Genomic DNA, 8252 nt, shown 5'->3' with positions numbered 1-8252 from the left:
TTTATTCAATGTTTTTTAGGGCTACATATTTCCCAGTATGGAAGCACCATCATTGATCTAAGGGATCCCATACTCGTGTGTATTGGGGTGGTTTCCCGGGTTGTGCTATTTTAAACAAAGCTGCAATAAATTTTGCACACCGTCCAAGCTTTTGTGTAGGACTTCTCTAGCTTCCTTTAAAATAGAGACATACGTGCCATGCAGACATGAAAGAGAAGGCAGCACAAGAATCCCCTTCCAGCACACAAAATCCCGGTTAGAATCTGACACTGCTGTAACAGAAGTGGCTGGCTCTCTTCTCGTAATTTCTACTCCCATCCCAGCAGAGGGCTTTGCAGACAAACCACTGGGCTCCGCAGTGTAAGGATTTCCGTCAAGGATATGCTTTCTCTTCACCTCTGACCCTGAGCCAACTCATAGAAAATCCACCTCTGTTTGGCCCCATTTGACCTCAGCCAACACCAAGGCCCCGCCTCTATTCCAGGCCTGCTTTCCTCCCAGAAAACTGCTCCGATATGCCTCACACCCGACTGGCAAAGGATGTAAATCAAGAAATGGCCAGCAAAGACCTTTTCACAGTAGAAACCAAACTGCCAGGGGACAAAAGAACGGGAGAGAGACAGCTCAGGACGGAAGGGAAAGCTTTGGGCAGTGCATGGTCATGTCCTTTGTCCAAATCGCCTTTTGCCAATATTTGATCAAGTCAAAAAAAGAGCCAAAAGTTTGTCTCGACAATAGCCAAAAGAAGCTCATCCAACCATCAAACTCCTCAAGTTGCAAGTAGGAACATCTCATGGTCAAAAAATGTTTAATTCATTTGGGAAGCCTTGGGGAAAAATGGACTTAAATTAATAAAAAGTCAGAATGATGAACCTTTAGAGGAATATAAAACGAAATTCTGTGGCAGTGACCTGGGGCAAGTGAACCATCCACAGAGCCAGCCTTAAGAGTATACGCGTCCTATAAAAGCTGACATGTTTAAAGTCTTTAAAAACAGTTTATCCTATCAAGCAGATTAAACATTCCCATATGAAGTCTTTTTTATTAGTTTGGGCCACCAGACATCTTTCCTGCCCATTTTATGTTAATTAACTCATGCGTCAAATCTGAAAATGCACGTGGATTTATTTTAATGCTTCAATATGGCAGAAACCTTCAAATTCCCTAAGGACAGTTTTTTGTTTATTTGTTTGTTATTTAGCTTTTATTTCATAATCATAAACTTAACTCTGCAATCCAGCTAGATTTGTAAAGGAATAAAGAAAATATGTAACCCAACGAACTGCATCGAGAGCACAAAGATTACAGGACATTGCGAGCAGATGGGTGGGGGTGCTCTCGTGAGCTACAGAAGGGATGGTCTGGTGTTAAGATAAAACAAGCCAAATTCATTAGAGTTATTCACAGTTGGCAATGGTGATCTTCTTGCTGGTCTTGCCATTCCTGGACACAAAGCGCTTCATGGCTTCCACGATGTTCATGCCCTGTCACCTTGCCAAAGACCACAGGCTTGCCATCCAGCCACTCAGTCTTGGCAGTGCAGATGAAAACCTGGGAAGCATTTGTGTTGGGTCTAGCACTTGCCAGAGACAAGATGCCAGGACCTGTGTGCTTCAGGATCGAGTTCTCATCATCAAATTTCTCCACATAGATGGACTTGCCACCAGTGCCATTATGGCGTATGAAGTCACCACCCTGGCACATAAACCCTGGAATAATTCTGTGAAAAGCAGGAGCCCTTATAACCAAATCCTTTCTCTCCAGTGCTCAGAGCATGAAAATTTTCTGCTGTCTTTGGAAATACATCGGCAAACAGCTCAAGGGAGACAGAGCCCAGGGACTCACCATGGATGGTGATGTTGAAGGACATGGTGGGGTTGACCATGTCTGGCAAAGAGAAACTCAGGGCGGCTGCGTCCGCAAAGCCTAAAGACAGTTTTACTGGTTTGGGGGATGTTTCCCTGTGAAAAGCAGGTCATGCGATCATGGGACTTACTAAGCCGGTGGCTAAGGCTCAGAGGCTGACCCCGCTGCTTTCCTAAAGGCTACTCGGGACAAGGGCTTTATTATTAGATGGTGCTATCAGACTGAATGTACCTTCCCTACACTGCTCACAGAATAAGAGATTGTACACCGGGCTCCCAGGATTCAGGTACATGGAATGACGTTATGTCCTTGGCACACAGTAGCACTGTCCTCCTGCAGCAGTTCACACCTTCTCAGGGTGGCAGGAGGGGACATCAGAGGGAAGGAGCTCAAGGACCTTGAAGGCCGTGGGGCCCACGCTTCTCAGGAGGCTTCTGAAATGGCACAGCAAGTCTGGACCTGCCGGGCTGTGATTCCGAATTATAGCACCCCAGGGCTGCCAAAAAACCTGAAGGTCACTAACCCAACCCCAGCCACCCCCTGAAACCCAGTAAGGACCATACAGCTGGGTAAAGGCAGAACTTGGGCTAAAACTCTGGTAACTTGACACCCAAATTAGCAGTCTCCTACAGCAGTGCTTCTCAAACTTGAATGTGTGTGTGAATCCCCTGGGGAGCTTGTTACATGGAATTCTGATGCAGCAGGTCTGGGTTAGGGTGTAAAGTTGCATTTCTAATAAGCTTCCTTGTGATGCCAGTGTTGCTGGTGGAGGACTAATTCTCTGAGAAACATGTTCTTACTTCTATCAACAAGTAAATTCCATCTTCAGCCTTCTCCACTGGAGACCTCCCCAAAATTACTGCCCAGCCACTTAGTGGGAAGAGAAAAGGAAACCGTAAGACCAATGTTACCATCCTTCTATCATGTGAGTTTTGGCTAAAGCAGCGGTTCTCAAAGTGTGGTCCCCAGACCAACTGCATCACCTGGGATCTTATCAGAAATGCAAATTCAAAAACTCTAGGAGCAGGGCCAGCATCTGTGTTTTAACAAACCCTCCAGCTGATTCTGACGCAGGCTGAAGTTTGAGAGCACTGAAGTGACCTATCAGTACTTGCAGCTCTAATCAGGAATGACATTTCACCCCCGAAATGCCCACAAAATTATTTCCAGCCCCAGGACATGGCGCACTTGTTGGAGTAGGGAATAAGGTTTGATCATAACATCAACCAATGAATCTACATGATTATGATGCCTGTACATGGCTTCTCACTCCATGGAACTCAAAGAGAAGATTCCCAAAGAATCACAAAGACACTCAGATTTGCTCCCTCAAGCAGGATAGCCCCCAAGCTCTCCCGCCCATCATGAAGGACCACCACAGTGCCCTGGGAGCCAACCGTGTGTGCAGTCATGCACGCTCTGCCTCACACCCGTCAACCGGAGAAGAAGACAGCTTCCTGCCATGCTCACCCCGGAGTCTGTGTGCACATGTGTTCCACTACCTGTTCTAGAACAAGCCCCATCCTGTCAAATAGGCTGGAAAAACAGCAGGGGAGGCTGAGCCCGGCTGTGCTAATATGTCAGCTATCGATACAGTCCACACCTTCTACCCTCCTATGCATTTCCCTCCTTTTTTTCATGAGAAACAATAAGAAAACCTCATTAGAATGTTTGCTGTAATTTTCAAACTTAATACAGCCAGCCCTAATAGGAGAACATTTGCTTCTTTGTCTGGCATAGAGAGTCGTGATTCATCTGTGTGCAATTCCACCTTGTTTGTTACACCGTTGCCATGACAGCATTTTTCCTTTCAAGTACCTAGTAAATTGCGGAAGTCCACATACAAACAGCCTGCTCCTGCGGGTAAGCAGCTCATTACTGTCTGCACAAACATTTCATTCCTTGTACCCGCACTCTCCCATCTCGATAAGCCCAGCTCCATTAAAATCCAATGTCTGAATTCTTTCCTCCCAAGGACACGAGGAAGCCTTGCTCCACCAGAAAAGGTCCAAATCAAAGTGGATTTAGCTTTGAATATTTTTATATATTTTCCTTTTTCCACAATTCTTCTGGAGGGCTATTGATGTGATAGAAGTTTTAAAAATCAAACCAAGAACTTAACCGAAGTCTTCTCCACCCCAAAGAGCAGAAATTCCTGCCTTCCATCTCCACGCAAATAGCACGACTCTCAAACACCAACGCTGGACTTGGAGAGTTGGTTTTATAGCAGTTTACACCTCTGGGCATTTACGTACTCGTCTAATTGCCTGACTGGCTCTAAGCCCCTAGTGGGCAGGATGTTCGTATCACATCTTGAGATGTGGTGACGTACATGTGTGTATCTCATTGTCACCTCTCCCATGGCAGCCAGCATGATGGTTCTCAGATGCCCAGCTATGGACAGATGCATTGGAGCCATCCGAGAACCTTCAAACATACAGATTCCCGGGTGCCGTGCTTGGGAGTTATGACTCTGAGCAGGTGTGTAAAATGGCCATAAAAATAGTCTTCACTCAGAAGACTGTTCTGAGAATTACATGAGATCAGAAATGCACATAACGCCTGTAGCCCAGGGCCCGGCATGACAGACAATTAACAACTTATTTACTGATAATAAGAGCTTATTTACTGATAATAAAACATTAACAGTAATATTATGGAGGAATAGATTGACAGGGTGACAATAAGTCAGGTGAATGGTCCCTGCTTGACACTAAAGAACTCTTTGGGATGCACACCAAAGAGTGAAAGGGGGTGCTGTTAAAAATGATACCGGGACAAGAGGCATAAAATAGAAGGTGTCTGTCAAAACAGATGGGTTGTGCTCCTACCGCTAATCCTGCTTCACACCTAGGAAAGCACACTGGGTCACGTTCCCACTGACAGGGCGGGCTGCTTGAGTCGGCTAATGCTCATAGCATCCCTTTGGATATGTGGATGCAAGCCTGATTTCCCGACATGGGTTTTTATACTCTGCAAAATAATATGGACGAGGACCAACATGAGGTGTTAAGACAAAGCTTTTATTGCCTACTGAGGTAAGGGGAACACCAGCTCTATGGTACTTTGTGTGTAGGACAGGGGATAGTAAGTTTGGAACTTACTGAAAATTAGAAATTTTACATTTGGTTTAAGATGGGTCTTTCAGTTGGGGGAGTGGGAGTGAGGGCTTGATTAGGATTGGGTAAGGATCATGATACAAGAGTCCGGGACTGGTGGGAACAGCAACGTTAGGATTTCTGAAGCAAGAGATTCAAATAATCTTAGGGTGCTGTATTAGTCCGTTCAAGGTACACTGAACTGGGTGATTTATAAAGAAAATGAAATTTATTGCTTACAGTTTCTGAGGCTGGGAAGTCCAAAGTCCATCTGGTGGTGGCGACAGTGACCCAGGGGTCTCACATTGCAAGACGGTGAAAGCAGAGAGAGAGAGAGACTCTCCTCCTTTTAAAACCCTCAGAACCAGCCCCTGACCACCATTTTTAATCCACTCACTACTGCACGGTCCTACAGTCCAATCACCTCTTCGAGACTCCACCTTTCAGTTACCTTAATAGGATTTCCCACCCTCTTAACAGTCACAGTGAGGGCTAAGTCTCTAATACATAAAACTTGGGGGACACAGTCCAAGCTTCAGGGAGTTTGGGCACAATTCAAGCCATTACAGGTGCTTTCCACTGAAGATTTGATGAGTCTTTTGGGAAGTTCCTGTAATGACAATCAACTCTGCCTGGGCAAGAGTCTCTGGGAACAGTGAAATCATGCTAATGAAGACAGTGGGATAGAAAAGTCACGGTAATGTCGACAGTAAGTCGTATGGGGAATAGTTTCAGTCCTCAGTGTCCAAACTGGAGGGGAGGGGTGTTGGTTCTCAAACTTTCTAGAAACCAATTTGGCAACATGTATAAAGAGTCTTAAAAACATTCCCATCTTTTCACACTGTAATTCTATTCCCAAGTATCTAAGGAAATAATCTGAAACATGTACAAAAAATTATGTAATGAAGATGTTCATTATGAACTCAAATTACTTACTAGCTCCTAATTGGAAATAACCCAAATGTCCAATAATAGGTAAATACGGTAGAATTTCGTGAGGCCATTAAAAGATTATGAAAAAATATAGCAATGGAATATGCCTATACTATATGTGCTAAGAAAAAAAAACCATAGACTCAAACAAAAAAAATTGCTGGAAGAAAATATACCAAACTTACCAAATACATCAAAATAATACTTCTGGATAGTTTACAGAGAGTTTCGATGTTTTGTCCTACACTTTTCAGTGTTTTATATTTATTTTAACATAGAATGTGTTACTTTTATAATCAGTATTTTTTTGCATAAGCAATAATATTATGACAGAGAAATACAGAGAATACAAGCAAGCACAATATTTAAAAGAATAATCTGTAATCCTACCTCTCAGAGGTAATTGTATTTAACTTAGTGATGTGTATTTTTCCAGACTTGTTTCTATGTGTTCAAGAAAGCAAAGTGGCTCTTTGCTATTATGGGTTAGGGCACGAGGCTCCGGTGGGGGGAGCACTTTGCCCCCTGAGAGAAACAAAAACACAGACTCACTATCAAGCAATAGTCCCCCAAATCAATAAAACCTTTATCCCTTTCCTGTGTGCTGACTTCTTTTTTTAAAAGATGACCCGTAAGGCGATCTTAACCCTTGACCTGGTGTTGTCAGCACCACACTCTCCCAGGGAGCCACAGGCCGGCCCCTCCTGTGTCCTGACTTCTAACAATAATAACTTCATCCTGCCTTCTGCAATGTTGACATCTACAAATATATGGTGCTCCTTGCAGATATGATAATTGTGTGAGAAAACTAGTTTCCTGCCATAATTAGACTATCTGCAACCTTGGTAGCCTTGTAGGGGATTTTTTTTAAATGCTTGTACTATTTTTTATTCATCAGGCCAATTCTTCTAAAATGTAAACTTCTTTGCAAAAAATTTGCAAAGAAAAGTTATGTCTTTATGCTTTTTTCTCTAGTTTTTCTTTTATGTACACCTAATAAATGTAAGTATTTAGAAAAAAAGGGATATATCGTGACCTTTTTTCCAACTAATGATATACCACGACTATCATTTATGTCTATAAATATAAAATAAAGGTAACTTTTTTTTTATTTGCTAGCCAGTAGAGGGATCAAACCCCAAACCCTGGTGATATCAGCGCCGTGTTCTAACCAACCGAGCTGACCAGCAAACAAAAGTGCCTTTTTGACGACTGTGTGGTATTCTAATATTTGGATATTGGATACTATGTATAACCAAGACTCTACTGTTGGATTTTTATGTTGTTTTGTGTTGTTGACATTATAATAAAAGCCAAAATAAACAGATATTCACACATTTTTGTATCCTTATTGAGGACAAACTCTTTGAATCAGACTTCTAACTGAAGGGTATATGTACTTTCGGGTTCTCACTATATATTGCCAGATTGTTGTCCGGAAAGGCTGGGCACTTACAATTCTACCACCAATGCGTGGCCACTTACCCAGTGCCTCTCCAACGCTAGGTACTAGTGCTTGTTTTATTATTGAACAATAAGATAAGCTAAATGCATGTTATTTAAATATGTACTTACTTATTAGAAATGTTAACCGTTTCATCATCTCTTAACTAGCCATTTGTGTATTTCTTATTTTTTGAAGTGAATGTTTATAACTTTTTCCCATTTTTCCATTGAGATATTCGTCTTATTCTCATTTATTGTAAGTGTTCCTTATATTATAAGGATACTGATTATCATACACTGTTACTCACTATTTTTGTGTTCCTTTGTTTTTTCAAAATCTTGCTATAATGCTTTGGGTAGGTTGTTACTATTATTAAAAAGAAGTTTTAAATCTACCCATGTTTTCCTTTATGGTTTTCTGCCATTGGTGTCATATTTAGAAAGGTTTTTACACCCCTGAGTTACAAGAGTTTTTACTTAAAATTCTCTGAGTTTTAAGGTTTAATTTGTGAACTTGTAAATCTTTATTTCCAAATAATATACATATCCTGCTTTTTCGTGGTGCTTCAATTTTAGATATATCAAGAACAAATTCTATGTACCTTGTATTAGTCTGTTTCTGTTGCTTATAACACAATAAAGGAAACTGGGTAGTTTATAAAGAAATAAAATTTATTGCTTACAGTTTCAGAGGCTGGAAAGTCTAAAGTCCAGGGAACACATCCGGTGAGGGCCTTTCTGGTGGATCGTGACTCTCTACAGTGACACGGGGTGTCACATGGGGAATGACTGAGCAAGACAGAGCTGAGTGTCTCACTCGCTCTCCTTATAAAGCTACCAGAACCACACCCATGACCTCCCATTAAACCATCAGCTTATTACTCCATGAATGGATCTATCCGTTCACTA

General features: G+C 42.2%; 1 pseudogene; it reads right to left on the bottom strand.

Annotated features, from left to right (window-relative positions):
• Positions 1–1397: 1397 nt before the first annotated feature.
• On the bottom strand, positions 1398–1885 carry LOC134364487 (peptidyl-prolyl cis-trans isomerase A-like; annotated as a pseudogene).
• Positions 1886–8252: the final 6367 nt, after the last annotated feature.

This window comes from Cynocephalus volans, chromosome 16 (assembly GCF_027409185.1).
Source record: "Cynocephalus volans isolate mCynVol1 chromosome 16, mCynVol1.pri, whole genome shotgun sequence".
NCBI lineage: Eukaryota > Metazoa > Chordata > Mammalia > Dermoptera > Cynocephalidae > Cynocephalus > Cynocephalus volans.
Note: the sequence above shows the minus strand (reverse complement) of the source record. Positions and strands in the feature narration are given on the sequence as shown.